Genomic DNA, 17,368 nt, shown 5'->3' with positions numbered 1-17,368 from the left:
TTTCTTCATATGAGGATTCAGAGGAAACCATAGTAGGAGTTAGTCCTTCTCACTCAGTAAAGTGCGCTGATGTCAATAATTCAAAATTAGACTCTTCCCAAATTGCATAAACACTGAAAGATTCAAAGTTAAGGATTTAGAGGGCTGTAAAATTCCCATTTCACCTGGAGTTGTAATCTTTTTGTGCAGATGCACACGATGCACTGTCTTTACAGAAAGTTTAGGACGACTGTTATGTGTGCCTGTACGCACACCCACACAGACGCCTCACCCTAGTGATGATGAACTGCAGCAGAAACGCCCTCCCTGTCCTTCTTATGACTGAGTGCCTGAATCTGGGAGTTTGTTTTCATGTTCCAGGTGTTTGCTCTGCTAGATTTGACCACAGGAATGTGAGGCCAGTGGGCTGAGTCTCCTGAAGCAGAGAAGAGCTGCATTTAGCCTGGAGTTTGCACCTTCCGCCATTTCCAAGGACAAAGCAGGAAACTGGTTTTCTCCCTGGGAGAAGTCAACCAAAGAGGCATTATGCATGCAAGGGAGCTGGTGGGACTGTGTGAATGCAAATGGTCTTTGTTATTAACCAGCTCTCTTCAAGCTGACTGAGGAGCTGAATGGATCTGTCCATTAAATCTCATCCCTTCAAAAGACAGGAACAAAATCACCACTGTAATGTTTTGACAAAGCAAAAACATTTTTGTTTTCCAGCAAGAGTTTAGCTCGTACAGCTATGCTGCCCTCTTAGGATGTCAGAGAAAGAGGTTTTCCTAGTCAAATGCTGCCCTGCCTCACCAGTCTGCCTTACCCCAATGATGAAGTGCTCTGGCACCAGAAGTCACCTTCTGTGTTCAGCTGAGCTCAACTGGAATCGTGCTCTCTAGCTGTGCTGTTAAGTGGCTCTGAAGACATTATGGGTGCAGAGCTGTACTACTGTATTTCAAGTGATAACAAAAACTCACTGAATAGATTGAAGAAGTGCAGCTTTTTGTTGCAGCAAGTTGAGACCATATAGGCAACTCCATCATTGTGCTAAGGCAGCAGATACAGCCAGTGTTTGGAAGAAATGGTTCATGACCCGATGATGCTTTCCAAGAGATACAGCCAGGAAACAAAGATGCTGGGGGCTCCTCGGGTGGCAGGAACACTGGTGGAACAGGTGAGGGAAGCAGAAGGGTCAGACAATGGAGAGAGTGAAGAGAAAGATGCAGTGCAAGCAGGAAAAACCCTCTGCCATGGTTCAGGCTTACTCTCGCACTCAGGCTGGGGAGAAAAAGCAATAGCTGCAGGAAAAGCCCTTTTCTGAAGACCGGCAGAGCATGCCAGGAGGGTGCTGCAGCCACTGTCTCAGCAGCCAAAGGGAGGAGCAATGCCACAATCTGCGAGGGTCAAATCCAAGATCTGCATTGAGAGTTTGGTCCAATGGGTCCCTAGAACAGGGGAAGGTCCTCACCCCACATGGGGGTTGTCACAAGCATCTGGGAGAGGGCACTGTCAGATGCCGGACCGGATGCTCACCTAGCAAGAAAATGTTGATGGGCTATTACTGAAGTATTCCAGTCTCTGAGCAACTGGCCCTGGGAATACTGTGAACACTGGTGCCTCGAGTGTGAAGCATGACCTGTCCAGGGTAGAAGGCCAGGATGTTCCCCCAGGGACCAGACCCTGAGGAAGGGCAGCTGTGAGGCTAAGGGAAGAAGCCGAGCTAGCCTTGCACAAATTCTCTGGTGGTTCAGGCTGGCCAAACTAAACGTGTCCCTTACCTTGGCGTTGTCGTGACTTTGACAGAAACACCTGGGACTGGTGTGGGTCAGAGCTGTCTCCTGGCTGACCCCACACAGGGCACTTGCTGCTACAGAAGGACTGTACTGAGGGCATGCAGACATGGAGCCCACCGCTGGCAGGGCTTGGCCACCAGGCTCCCACCCAGCTCCACATTGTGGAGCAGGTGGTCATGGCCATGCTGGTGTGCACGTACACAGAAACCCAGCACATGTGGTGCAGACATCACCTCTGGAAAGTACAGCTGTGGCCCTCACCTTCGGGAGGGGACCCCAGCATGTGGCAAATGAGCATCAGGCCCCTGTGCTCAGACACCACACACACGTGCAGGGCAGTGCAGAGTGCCAGGCCCAGAAAACCCAACTTCAGGACCTCCAAGGGGGCACTTTTCTCCAACTGAGGGTTTGTCCTCCTTCTCTTTGTATCAGGTGAACCCACATCAGCTGCACTGGTGCAAAGGAGAAAACGCATTTGAATAACAGCAGTATAAAGGTGTAACAAATAAAGAATAAAATGCTGCTAATGAGCCTCATTGACAACGGCTATTATTTGCATCTATCACTTGGAGATTAAAAAACAAAAAAAAGTGAAATAAGCTGCATGTGTTGTAAAGGGTCGAAGTTTCTGTGCTAACACCACAGCTTGCAGAGTTCTTTCCTCCTGTCCCTTGTGCCCCTGTTCCCTGCTGACCTGCTCCATATCTCCTGGGGAGCCGTACTGGGGCCATGGCTGCTCCCTGGAAGGAGGAGAGAGGGGTCAGAGGGGGTAGCACCGAAGGGAGAGGAAGAGTGTGGATTGGGAGAAGGGAGCAGGTGATAAAAAGCTCCTCAAGGTAGGGGCTGATGCTGATGTGCTGCTGTGGTGAGCTGCAGTGCATGACAAGCCTTGTCCCATGTCAAGGGTAGATCAGCTTTCCTTTGACTTGAGAGGGTGTTGGTGTGTGTATTAGCTAAGTCTAGGAAACAGTCACCGCTGCACTGCATCTGGTCATGGACAGTTGTGGTATTCTCTGCTGCCCTGTGATTTGCAGTTTCTATTTTATTATTTACATGAAATCATGCTCTTGCTGTCTTCAGGGAATTTCAACTAAGTAAGCTTGCAGCAAATTTCTCTTCCTTCAAATCAGAAGCACAAACACCTTTGACATAGTTTCTCTGCTTCTGGGGTCTCCGTGTTACTTACTTTGTCTAGGTCCTTTTTCAAGAAGTTAATAAGCCTGGCACTGCAAGTCCACTGACTCTTAGCAGAATATTTCTTTCGTTCCTGAGGTCCCTTTCATACCCAGTTTTCATATTAGCACCCTTCATTAGCTTCCATCCAGCTTTTCTTGTTAGTATTACTGTGCAATGCACTTTCTTTTGTAGTACCTGAAGCTTGTAAGACAACTCAGTTTGCCTCCCAGTGGGGGAGAAGGTAGCTGTAATCTGTGTTCCTTGTCTCGAGTCTCTTGAAAGGACTAGAAATCCCAAATGCAGTAACTTGTGGGTTTTCTGTCTTAGAGAATTAGGTTGTCTTTGCATTACTGAGCAGGCAAACATTGAGCAGTGCTTGATCAATAAGAGGCATTGCCAGAGGTCTGGTATAGTCTACTACAGCTGACGGTAAGTGTTGCTATAGGCTATGGAATTAGGAATATAAAATGTCAAATGACAGTAATAATTCATGCATCCTGGGACATATAAAACCAACAGCATGTCAATAGCTGTGGCATGCTCTGCAGAAAATATGCAGGATTTAGATGTTGCAGGAGTCTGTTTTATTTTAAGCCACACTTTTCTTGGTGAAATATAGACTTTCCCTGTTTGTTGAAAGTATTTATTTTCAGTTTCATGTTGCTACTTCTCTATTAAGATTCTAAGAGCCATGCAGCTCAAAAGGGGCCCTGAGATTCAAAAAGCAAAATATATGTATTTATTGAAGAAAAACACATAAAATATTTATAAAACGGAGGGTGCAATACTATTTGAGATTCATGGACCATTTTAGCATTCATAAAAGCAAATACGGTTCTCATGTTGGCTTCACCTGGAATCAGACTTTACTAGAGGGGTTAGCCAGGAGGGATCTGCCTCAAAATGAAACTTATTACAATCACTTTGCATTTTACATAGAAAGCAGAATAACTTGTGAAATAAGTAAGAACTTCTCCAATATTCATCTTCTTAAAAAAATACTTCAGGATAATTAGTATTGCTTGTCTCTTATGAAAGATACAGACTAGGGCAAATTACTGCATCTGGGAGGGTACAGCAGGCATAAGAAGAAAGAGTGTGTCAGTCTTAAACATTTTCTTCCTGTGCTGTGGCTGCTTGGGAACCTAGAAGTGATGGGTGCTCACTGGCTAAGGCTCCTACAAAAATTCTTCAGAGAAAACCTTAATGAGAAAAGGGAAAAAGTATGTCCAAGCAGCCCCATTCTTATACTTTCAGCTGTGTGCTCCCATGCACCTCAGCTGTGGGTTGCCAGGCCCTCATTTCTATAAATCTGCCTAAAAGTAGAAGGGCAAGACAGAGAAGTTGCATATCACTTATGATTATATGAGTATAGGCCTTCATGTGCAGGTAATACTTCTAAAAGAATGTAAAATATTAACAAAAAGGAGAAAAGGAAAAGCATCACAAAGAAACCTACCACACATTATTGAAATCTCCCTCTGTGAGAGGCTGAGGATTCAAACGCATATGAATCGTCTGCTCTTCCATGTGACAGCAATCCTTCTACTTCAGAGTTGCGCAGTCCTGGCTCTCAGTTGTCTACTTCAGATTTTTTTTTAGTTACATATTCTAATAAAATGTCTTAAATAGAATTTCCATTATTTGAAGACCATAAAGTGGTTTTAGTGCAGTGGACTGCACCTACATACACAGGCACCAGTAGATATTTTGGCACGTCTTGCTGAAGATAGCATGAGACAGAGATGATGATGACAAAAATAAAAAAAAAACCCAAACAAACAAACTACAGCGAAAAGAAAACCCACAAATTTAAGCCGGCTAACTGTCTGAGACCTAAGAAAAGGGATTTCTTTGTTCTTACGAGAACATCTTGGCTCGTTCTGCTCCTTTGGCTTGGTTTGGGGAGGATGTATTTTACAGTCCTCCCATGATACTTGGCAAATGTAAAGCTGTCACGTTGGATCCTGCTTCTCTTTGCAAAAGAATGTCTATGGTATTTATGTTATGGGGGGAAAAGTGCTATTTCTACTTATTGTATTTTCATTGTCTCTTTTCTTATGACTGTACTGTTTGCCAGCAGCCGAGGGGCCACTTTGATGCTTGCTTTGATGCCATAGTTTATTGTGTTGCACAGTTGAGCCTGTGGTTTTCCTTTCTAATCAGAGCTGGCATACTGGGTGAAAAAAAATAAAAATAAAGCTTTTCTATAATTATGGTTATCTCATAGAGTCTGCATTTGTTATAGCTGCTGGGACGCTGGAAATCGGTATTTGTAAATACTGATATATTCTGATTTGTTTTCAATCTCAAAGGTGTTTTTTGTCTGTTTCTGCTTCTCACCCCTGGCCACTCATGCAAGCAGGCTTGCCGACCTGCATGCTGAGCAGCTATTGCCTCAGGAAGATATCAGCCTGCATGTGTTAGCTGGGTTATTTGCATGGTACAACGTTCATCTTGTTCCCTCTTCTCACTCTAAGGGATTAGCATCCAAAGAAAACCAAATTAATCTTGTATCAGTTCATCCAGGAAAGTGAGTAGGCAAAATAACCAGAACATTGCTGCTGACAGCAGAGACAGAGAGCAGCCCTCTGGGGTTGGGCTGTGCTGCGTGCTGCCCACCTCCACTGAACTGCTCTCACAGGTACATGGCTTCACCACGGGTTCTGGTATAACAAGAGTCTCCTGTGCCCACAGAAAGACTCACTTTCTGGCTCCTTCTTTGCCCAGTTGTTCCATGTGGTAGTGCCAGTCAGGACTTGTATAATGCCCACTTGGATGTATCTATTGCTTTTTTCCATATGTCTTGTGACCATCTGTGGACTGATGAGGAACCACTCTGTTTCCATTTTACTGATGGAAAAGGAAAGACTTTGAGAGGCTGAGTGATTTGTCCAGGATGATACAGCAAATCAGCAGGAGAAAAAAGGATTGGGCCATTCCACATAGGAGTGCCATTAACTGCCCCATGGGCTTCCTGGGGAAGGCATGCAGGTCCCCAAAGAGGCCGCCTCCATTGCAGGAGTGTTCCTCCATTATTTCTGTCAGATTATTGCTATGCACAGTGGAGAAATGCAAAATGTATTATTCATCTCTCCTACTCATAAAATCAATACCTATCAAAATACAAATACAATTGAAATCAAAGGGCACCTGTTGAGCGCAGATCCTACTAATTAGGTATGATTTTCCAACAATTTCTTAAATTATTTATCCAAGGGATGGGTAGCAGGCATTTTATATGTCCCAGAGTGAATATTATAAACCTCTTGTCATGATACAGCAAATGTGAAACGTAGTGCGATGCAGTGCGATTTGTAACCTTGATGAACTAATGTAATATCAATAGACATCAATCGTGCAAAAAAGATCTGTCTCATAACATCTAGCAAGATATGTCAAAAGTCAATAATCTTGTGAAATGGACACATATCAGTGAAGGTTACAGACTGTGCTGCTAGGAATCAATTAAAAATGTAACACCCACCTGCTATGGAAATTACTAAACACCACCACCAAAAAGGAGGTTTACATCATGCGTGGACATTCACCATAAGAGCAGCTCCCTTCAGGCTGTCTGTAGCTCTGTAAGCAATTCCACTGTAATATAGGGCCTTTTCTTTTTTATGCTGGTATTGCTTAATACCTAGCAATATCTAGCCCCATAATCAACATGCAAACAATATTTAACTACATTTTTAAAACCTGCACAGAGAAGAGCCAATGGGTTTGAAAATTTTTATGTACAAATTTGGAAGCAGCTCTCCTGTAAAATGAAAGGTTTACGATTGTCAGTCAATAACGTAGATCAGTGTTCTTCAATTTTTAATCATAATGATTTTTCTTATGCAGCTGCTTTGGATCTTAATTTTCATACTTATACTTCCATCTATACAGCAGATCTTAAGATTCCATCACACCAGCATGCATCAAGTGAAAATTCTTGGTCCCATGAAATAGATGTGATATCCTCTCACCAAATCATTTCAAATCAGCGATTCAAAAGAACAGTATGAAATACAAGATATGGTTTCTCCCCAATTTTTAAAAGAGAATGACAAAATTTACACTTTCTAAGCATTTTACTTTTCCTCTTGTCATCCGATGATAATTTAAAGGCAAGTGTAGCTTTGAGGCCAAAACTAAATAGTTGAACATGGAGGGAGGTGCTATGACTTCAAAGACAGCGATATGTGAGGGGCTGAAGTAAAACCATCAGAGTAATTCAGAGCTTAAACTTTTAACTTGGTGCTTTCCCCTGTAGCCTTAATGGAGATCAGGCTCCCAAAAAAGCCATCAGGAGCCAGAGCAAAAAGCTGCAGTGGTCCAAAGTGCCTGTGTGCTTCAGCTGCTGCAGGCAGCCTGTGATCATACTGCACCGTCGGCAGTACGAAACTGCAATTGTGCAACCAGGGATGCAAGGCAGAGCTGTAATTCCAAATTTCATGGCATTTTAAAGCACGAGTCAGAATTTTAATGGTATTTCAACCTTCCTTATTAGTGGCACAATAAGCGTCTTTCAGCCAGCGTTCTGCAAATCCCTTCCTGGTGGTCTGCAAAAGACACGGTTTGAAAGTCAGAGCATTGGAGGTTGAATGCTGGGTGTGTGGAAATAGATCAGCCTGAGCTGATGGGAGGAATAAGGGATTCTGAAGAAGCATTGAGTTAAGATAACATTGGATAATAAGGGTAGTAGCAAAAAGTATAAAAAAAGCATACCATCATACCATGAATACATTGGATATACAGGATAAATTCACCGTCAATTATTCAGCTGTCCTGCTTGTATTTTTGTTGGTTTTTAATTAGCAAAAGTTTGTCTGGCAGAGTTCAATCTCAGAGAGTTTGAGTTATAAAACCTAGTTGCATCAAATGAAAATAGACAATACTACATTTAATGTTTTTCATTTTCTCATTCCATTTAACTGTGAATGAGCTATCAGGAAGGAGTATCAAACATGCAGATACTGTTTAGTGGTATATTCTTCTTATCTTCATTATTTTCTTTTGCCTAATGTCTTTCATAGATGCTTAAAAAGTGCATGATGTATATGTGATTGTATATTAGTGACTGCAAAGGTTACCTAAATTAACAACATGGACTAATTTTGTTTTAAATGGAGGGTAAGAGCACATCTGTTTCAAACAGCTTTGTAATATGCCTTTTGTGAGTTCAGATCAGATACAGTAGTGGCCACTTAAGTGAGCTCCTACACACACAACTACTTATTTGCATTAGTGCTAAAAAATGCATCCATAAAATGACACTAGCATTTTGGTGCACTGAAATAGGTTCCTCCTCTCCATTCCCCTTGAAGATTCAGCCCTGTGTTATTGTTTCATGGATACTAAAGAAAAGCATGTGTTCTTCCCCATGGAGGATGTGTTATTCACTGTATGACTGTACTGGCTAGATATTTTGTATTTTGCTTGCACTCCCCTTCAAAAGAGGCATGACATTTTTTCGTAGCTATAACTAACACTGTTCTTCAGCCATGAATTGTTATAATTATATAACATTATGAATATAATTGAGGTAATAAAAGCAAAACAAGCAGTCTAGATTATATATCCGGATTGTATTCACAGGTTATAAGTGTGTGGTTTTGCTGTATATCACATTGATTTAGGAAGGGTACAGTTTGGAAATGATCTTGAAAGACACCAGCTGAGGGGCTATACCTTATATATGAGCCTACATCAAATAGCTCACTTAAATAGGGCAATATGCCTTTTTCCACAGACGTGCTTTTCAAAGATAAAGGTATGTACAGCCTGCAGATATCTGCAGTGGGCAAACTGAAAGTAAACAAATAGAAATGTGTTTATTTGACAATTTTCTAATATAAATGTTTTTGTCTTAAACTGCAGAAGGATCAAAAAAAAGCTTTGCAGAATAGCTTCTCCATCATGTAGCTAGGGTGGTAAAGGACTGCAGCAGTGCTGCCTTGGCCTCTGTTGAGGTGAAATCTGTACTACACCTGTCATGTGAAACTGGAAAATGCAATTATATTTGTTTTTCAAAGAGAAAGCTAAGACATGGACAGAAACCACAGGTCTTCTCTGCATACATAAGGGAACTCTGTAAAAGCTGAGGGGTTGAAGAAAGCTGTGTGTAGGCCTTGGCTAACGCCCTAAACCATTAGACCATCCTCACAAAATCTGTGTTTCCAACTCTGTTGCCACTGAAATCTGAAAGCAAACATTAGCAGCCAAGAACATCATGCTAATTAATTGCCTCAGGAGGACACAATTCCCAAGATCTAATGAAAGATGGAATCCAGCTACCATATGTCCCATTTGATAGCCCAAGAAAACATGCCCACATTTTTCACAGAAACAGTGACAAATGTCCAACTACTTGTCTCTAAGCTGAATATAACTAATTACCAGGTCCAGAGATGAAAATGGCTGCTAATCAGCACCAAGCCTGAAACACCCGCCCCGGATCTGTCACTGATGAACCGTTTTGATTCAGAGTGTTGAAGGCATCTTCCGGAGGTGAGAGCTGAGCACCAGAGCACCTCTGTTCTGTCCGCAGAACAGCATTACCTCTGTCTTGCATGCAGCTACCCTGTCAAATTGCTGGTTTATTAAAAAAAAAAACAAACAAACCAAAAAATCAAAAAAAGTTAGCAGGATGTCATGTTCTTGACAAAATACTGGGGAGAAGATAGAGGCATCAGTGTAGATGTAGTCACAGATACGTGCCGGGGCTGCTTTTTGCTGTGCTATAGGTTTGTTCTTGCTTGAACTTGAAATTCCTGTAGATGGGATGTTTATTCCAGAATGACAGTGGTGTGTAGCCCCAGGGAAACAACAAGGGCTGGAGAGCCTTGGCACTCCCTGGAGAGGCAGGCCTGTCTGTCTGTGGAAGCAGAGCCCTGTTTTGAATGGGGGTGTCCTATCTCAGTGTGGCTCTAAGGCATGTGGAATTGTTCAGCTGGCTTAAAGAGATGATGATTCTTTTCAATATTTATTGTTCGAAGGATCCTTACATGCACAAGAACATCTTGTGCTCTGTAAAGACCGGCATGCTGCTGTGGCTGTACCCACGGCTTGCTGTGTTTAGAGAGACACAGGTGTCATCTCTATGCAGGGGAAGATGGTCCTACTTTGCTGGTGTGAGGTGTTTAGTGCAATTCCCAGGTTTGTTTGAATAAAGTTGAATAATCGGCTTGTTGTTGCAGACCCAACCCCACCACGTGAACATTATTCACATGTCACAGCAACAGTCCCAGTCCAGCTCCCTTGCTCAGAGGATGGTAGGGAACATCTCGATGACCACTGGGAGCCTCAGTGCAAACAGGGAAACAACAGGACTGTGACAGACCTTGGTGTCTAATCCTGGTCTTTTGAGCCTCCCCTTATCCACATCATTAGTATTTGTTAAGTGGTCAATTTTTGGAAACATGCAACATTTTCACTTTCCTCTTTTCCCTTTTAAATATGATGCACATGAAACTGCTAATATGAAAACAGTATTTCAACACCTTGTTTAGTAAAAATGGGCTCAAGGAAAGCAGGTACAAATTGTACAGCAAATTTTCAGCCTACATATTAAAGAAAATATTTTATTCTTGTCTATCTTGAGATTAAAAGAGCGAGAAAAAAAAATAGGGAGGTCAAGGTAAGTAATTGTAGCACACCATCTATTGTGTATTTCCTCAGGATCTTTCCAGTCATACAGAATAATGGCATTTCTGAACTTCAATAACTTCCATGCAAAAAGGTACATCATTTTGACAGGACTCAGTAAATCATTTAAAATCATAAGGGCTACCATTATGCAGACTGTGTGATAAAGTTAGAGACAGGATATTTTTCTGCAATTGGTCTTCAATTTTACTCTAGATTTTCGGTGACATAAAGCTCAAAAGGAGCTCCTGGTACTACTCTCCCAGAGATGAGATCAACACTTATGAGTACATGTTTTGATGACACAGCTCAGAAAATTGAAGGGATTATTATTATGGAAGGACCAAGGTGATAAGTACTGTGTTATATATGAATAACTGTCAGTCAGACAAGCCAAGAAAGGTCATAATCCATTATATTAATGTCATAAATGTTACCATAAACTGACATTGGGATGGTAAACTGGGATTCTTGCACTTTTTAAAGTGTTGCTGTTCTTAAATGATACTGTGTCCTGGAAAGACAAGTTGAGTATTAATTTTTCTCTCAAAATACAGGACTTTAAAGATTTTCAGCATAACAGAAGTAGTATTTCAAACATTCATATTTTATTTTAAAGAAACTGGCTGAATTGTCACAACAGTATGCAAGATACCATGAACAGGTAAGGGAGGAGAAACCAGCAACACAATAATTTCTATTTACTGTCCCCCATTGCTTTATTTGAACTGTGGCTTTCACACCTGCCTCCCTCAGGCACTTCCAGGCCTCTTGCCCACATACTGGGGTCTACTCCAGCTGAGGACAGGGGCAGCAGCAAGGCAGAGGTGGGAGTTCCTGCCCTGGCTGCTGACCACCTGAAGCCAGGACACTGCACCCTTCTGCAAATCACTCCCCTGACATTAATATTTTTTCCAATATCAAATATGAACTGAGGCGATATTCAGGAATGTATGACACTGGAATGAGAGAGTGTAAATCATATTTTATATCTTTTGTGTTGCTGAGCATTTTCCCACCCACAGAGAGCAGGCAGCTCAATAGATGTCACCAGTGCATGGCTCCTCTGAATTCATCCCAGGCTCCCAGAGGAGTATCACTGGGGACAGAGAAAGCAGCCTACTCTCTAATGAGACTTTCTTCTTGCCAGCACCGAGTGCTCCATCCTTTGCTGACCAGTTAAGAGCCAGGACGAAATTATTGTCACCTCATGTAAATCTGCTCATAGCGTAGACTCCCAAGTGAGAGTAAGGGAGGTGAACTCTGAGCCCATCCAAAATCAAAGTCTTGTGTCCACATTCACTAGCACTACAAATTCTACAAATGAGTGGTATCACCCTGAAATGTGGGTGCATTGGAGGTAAAACAACTACCCAGTTAGCACTGGACCACTTAGTTTTCAGTGTTGGGGGGGAATGGAAATGCAAGAGAAATTTAAGGTGAGTTTTCACATCCCACTCAGAGGCCAAAAGAGAAAAGGAGGGTAAGTACTTCTGGAAAGTGCCATGCTGTATTTACTGGCCACATCAGATCAGAGCGATAGTTTTATGTCAGACTTAAAATGCAACATGTCCAGCAGACTCATGCTGATGTATGGTTGTGATAACATTGACGTAGGCAGGAGACAGCCACCAGTGAGTCACCACACCACTTCCTCCAGAAGCTGGCTGTCTACAGTAGGCATCCCATTGCACTGCTGATCTAGTCTGGCTTGTACAGTCTACAAATAAGCCGTGTTTGTGCTATGCAGGTAAATGTTCAGGGTGAAACCAATATGGGCTAACTTGAATTGTATAAATAACTGCAAATCATTACCTCAAATGAGAGCATAATGCCTGGAACCACAGGCAGGAAAATACATTTACAGACTATCAAATTACCTTGGGATAATAGTGTAATGCTTTTCACTGCTGCACTCTATGTTCTTATAGCTGAACAAATAATATTACACCTGGAAAAGTCTCCAAATTTCAAAGAGAAGAGATTTCGTAAGCAGAGTGCTTCCACAGCAGAGACTGCCTTTTCTGTGTTATTTTAGGGGAACATTAAAAAACCCCCAACAAACCAAATAAGTTATTTTTTATTACTTGGAGCTACATAGAGTAGCATCTGATGATAAACAAAACCTTTAGACAATTTGTCTTTTTTAGAATATAACCTGCAAAGTGCTTCCTTGTTCATATGAGGTTACTTCTCTCTGTGATTGCAACAAAACTCTTTTGATCAAATGTGTTTTCAGAACTGGCAAAACAAAATCAAGCTGCTATAGCAGTTTGCATGCACAAGTTCTGTTTGAATATAAAAAATTTTGAGCACATTTTTAGAGAAAAAAAAGTGGCCTTTGAAATTTTGGAACTAAAGCTATATATGTATATGCCATAGTGCTATTTATGATGTCTGTAGAAGTATATGACACCCAAAGTGCTTTTTGGATGCTCCAAGGTATATCAAAGAGCATTAAGTCCAGCACAGCTGGGAATGTTCCCAGATTCACTTATGAATGCATATTTCTTATATCCTGTATGTAGACTATAGTTAACATACAGAAAAAAGTTAATATAGCCTTGGTCATGGAGAATAATCCACAGAGTAAGCCTATTAGGTGAGTTTTAGCATCTGCATTTTGCTGTTCACATCCGCTTGCCTGACATATGTAATCTGCCTGGATGTCACAGTTTACATCCTATTTTCATTGGAGGATAATGAAACTTGATCAGTGTCTTCATCTCCTTCTCGGTCTCTCCAAGGAATATTTCTGCTTGTCAGCTCCTCCTCACCAGCACTCTGGTGAGAGTGATCCTTAGCCATCCTTTATTAAAGGGTAGTGCATCCAAGGCTTGAAGGAAACCATACAATTTCTCATTGTTTGTGCAAAATGGGTGCAAAATGTGTTACTTCTAACACAGTAAGAAAATAAAAAGTGATATAGTAATTTCCTAACCTGAATTTTCTGTACTTCCTTTTCTCTCACAATGCTCTGGCGTATCACTATTTTAGCAGCACTCAGTCAGTGGTTGCTTTCTGACGACTTATGTTTCTGCTTAAGTCTTACAAAACTGCACTGTAGGCACCTCAGTAATTTTAGAATAGCTTAGTCTGAGAGGTAAATTAAAATTATGGAAAATCAGACCATTTCTAATGAGATGGTTATTACACTGAATAATGATGATTATTAGTTCTGCTTAATAAAACTGTCATCCAATGCAAAATATATATTAGGGGAAATTACATTACATTATATTTCTATCAACTCAGAAATTCGGTGTGTTGCTTTCCCACAAACCATGGGCATAACGAAATGTTAGACAGGGCTTCCTTTTCCAAATAGGATCGATCATGGAGCTTTCAGAAACAGCCCTTTAAAGCCCTGATCTAAAGCCCATTAAATCTAATGTTATGAAGATTTCTGCTGACTTCTGTGCCATGTAGATCAGGACTTCACTAAAATGAGCAGTGTTCTCTCCCATTGTTTCTGCTAAATACCTAGACAAAACTACAGTGGTGACTATTTGACAGTATTGTTAGCCCACCAAAGGAGAAAAACTTGTAGACACACATTTGTAGCCCCCTTGCCTCACTGAGCACATTGCTTGCTGGCACACCTGCTGTTCTGTTCTGATGTACCTGGCAAATTAGGAGATGGACTCTATAGGATGAGCTACACTCTTTATTTCCAAGGTGAAAACAACAAGGAATATTATCTATTGGCTAAAAATGAGATCCTGCTGTAAAAACCTCAACACTGAAGCCCCAGACACTGAGAGGTGAGGAAACTCCCCAGAAGCCTTTTGGCTGTCCAGAGACACGACTGGCCAGGAAATCTGAGTGCTCAGCATTTTTGTTTAAAAGCAGGCACAATATCAAACCTTGCCTTCAGCAAGGACTGCTGTCCTGAGGAATGAGACCCATCCCTCTGGAAGGGTGGCTCCCTGCCTCTATACTGCCACATCTATATGTCAGTAAACTGCCAAAGGGGAAGGAAGGAGGGGGGAAGCCAAGAGTGTGTTTCTGCTACCACACCTTCTCTGTGTAGGGTTTAATCTAAAAGGATATGTTTTTGTGGAATAATTTGATATAAACTAAGCCACATTTTTCTTACAGAAATTATAGCTACAACAGTGTATTTTATAGAGTCTAAGAGAGATTAAATAAGCAGCAAAAACTGCATGACTCAATATGCATCTATGCAAACTGACCCAGTGAAACCAGGGCATGGAGGTGATTGGGTCTGTCTGTGGTGCATGTTGAAACCTGGAGAAACACAGATTTTGCCATATAATTTTATTTTTTGAGAGCAGTATTGCTCTTACAAAGAGCAATGTATTAAATGAGGATAACATGGTTAATAAGTCACAGCACATGTGATTCTAAGGTTTTCATCATGCTTTGAAACATTTACTAATCAACAAGATTTCTCCTCTTGTGAAGGCTGTTTTGTAGAGTTCCATAAACCAGGTTCAACAGACGCAATTTCATTAGCATTATATTGTTGCCATGGTAATGTGGTACCAATTCAATTGATGGGCTTTTCATCCTGGGCTTATTATAGAATTGCTCTTCCTGTCAAAGATACATCTATATGGAAACAACAAACAGACCTTATTATTGGAGTACTAGCACAAAATATCATCATATGCTAATTTGGATAGGAATGTATCACGTTATTGGCACCAGACCCAGAAATCATCAGAGACACGATAGAAGTTACTAAACATCACACATGGCAAAGTCACACTCCAAAATCAGGAAAGTTACTTGTATTGTTCGCTGTAGTACCTGAGCTTGCTATTGCAAAAGCACTTGGCTCTGCTGTAATCATTCTCTGAAATGCTGTTGGGAGGGCACAGTGCAAGTGGTAATATTAGAGGAAACAAAAGTAGTAACATGCCCAAGAATAAAATGTGAGCTGATGGTATGTTGGTCCTTCTCCTGTTTGAATGTTGTGCAGCATGTTTTGGGGAAATTGGTACCACATGCAACACCCTGTTTTTCTGGGCTGTAAAACCATGATGATAAACCCTCTCCCCCTGTGCAGAGCACCTGGTGTATACCAAATAAGGAGTGATAGCTGGTACTGTTAAATATTGTTATTAAGTAGCAATGTTTTTAACAGCTCTGGGAAAATACACTGTACAGATCTACAGTTTGAGAAATGCCACTGGGAGAATCTGGATTCACCCAGGGAAACACAGGAGAGTTGGCAGACTGTGCATATGTACCTATGGAGGAAAGATACTCACATCATTAAAAATCATGACAGTTTGTAGTTTTTAAAAAATAAAGAATATTTTAGGCTACAGGAGAAGTATCTGCAGCAATCTGAGCAAGAAGAGCAACAATACAATATAAGGCAACAGCGGGATGGCTTGTTTATTGTATGTTAAAACATTTTCTTGTGTGTTTTCACTGTTTTTTGATGATTGCTTCCTATTTAGATAGGAAAAATCTTTTTCCATCCTGACACATAATGTTCAGTCTGTCGTTTCTTAGCTTAATCATGTTGTGTCCTTTGCAGTAGCAAGAGTAAATTACAGACAGGATAGTATTCGGTATAATCAAAGATGTGTTTCATTTTACATGATAAGTTTTGTCTGATTTACAAAGGCAGTATCTTCTCCAGCTGAGCGAGGAAAGAGAGACTTTCACTTGCAGATAAAAAAACTCAGAGAAGAGGCTTTTCCTCCATTAGGAACCCACTGTTCATACAAAGAAAACCCAAACTATTGTTACCACTGTTATCTATTTATTTACTTTTACTGTGATATAGCCACAGGACCCAGCTGAGACTGGGACCTACTTGTGCTAAGCACAGCAAAACCATACAGCACCACAGCCCCTTCTTCAGACAATTTATAAACTAAAGAGCCATAAGAGAGACCAGAGAGGATAGAAGAATAGAGAGAGGGAGACATAGCTTAAGTAACCGACCGAAGGTCAGAGAAGAAGTGAGTGGCAGAAGCAGCACAAGTCTCTAGTCCCTGTACCCTCCATTGGATTGCCTGCCCTACTGGGAGAAGGAGGTATTTGGAGATATCCTCCACCAGATTCTAAGGATTCACACTCTAACTCATGCACAGAGCCATGCTTTACCCCCTAATTTCAATGGCTGCATCTGTGTTGCTGAGCAGGGGCAGCCTGAGGCAAAGCTTGAAGTCCGCTGTGAAGCCCACCCGTATTACCTATTAAAACACCTTCAGGCTGGCTCCAGGGCAACCCTGTTAATCCTCTCAGGGACAAAGGCTCAGGGATACCCTATGTTTTTTAAGCATGTTCAAGGGCACCAGGGTCAGGGTACCTGCCAGAGAAATATTAATGGGTTTCAACACCACAACTGAAGCAATAGGGATCAGGCTTTCTTCCTCTGCGGTAGGGACTTTCAAATCCAAGCCTGAACAGATGGAGGGAGGCGGGGGAAAGAGAAGAGATTTTGGTCACAAGAGCAAGAAGTCAGTTTACACCAGAATTTGAAAGCTTTGAGCAGGAAGCAATATGATGTCTTAGATTAGGAAAGCATTGGCTTGGAGTTTTTCTTGCTTTCTCCTTCTCTCTCTCCCCCTCTCAAAAATCCATATAATGTAAAACCGTTAAACTCTGGGTGAAGAGGCATTCATCTTCTGATCGGTAAATACTTCCTTTCACTGTGTGGTGCCTGCTGACTTTACTGCTGTTGCAGCCTTTTAAAATGCTTCCAGGAAATCTCATTAGATTTTAACTTTAATTTTTTTTTTCATTAAGGAATCTGAAGAGAGTGTATAATAATCTCAATTTAACTTTTTAATAAA

General features: G+C 41.4%; 1 long non-coding RNA gene across 4 annotated transcripts in view; it reads left to right on the top strand.

The window, feature by feature from the left end:
• LOC127478316 (uncharacterized) overlaps positions 1-17,368 on the top strand; it is a 47,396-nt gene that overhangs the window by 24,620 nt on the left and 5,408 nt on the right. The window contains exon 4 of one of the 4 annotated variants that reach the window (XR_007907176.1): positions 9,342-9,449. The exons of the other annotated variants lie outside the window; for them this stretch is intronic. This is a non-coding gene — a long non-coding RNA (uncharacterized LOC127478316). The remainder of the gene's footprint in view (positions 1-9,341; positions 9,450-17,368) is intronic. 4 annotated transcript variants of the gene reach the window in all.

Source organism: Manacus candei, unplaced genomic scaffold (assembly GCF_025592945.1).
Source record: "Manacus candei isolate 608988 ecotype Guabito, Panama unplaced genomic scaffold, ASM2559294v1 h1tg000005l, whole genome shotgun sequence".
Taxonomy (NCBI): domain Eukaryota; kingdom Metazoa; phylum Chordata; class Aves; order Passeriformes; family Pipridae; genus Manacus; species Manacus candei.
Note: the sequence above shows the minus strand (reverse complement) of the source record. Positions and strands in the feature narration are given on the sequence as shown.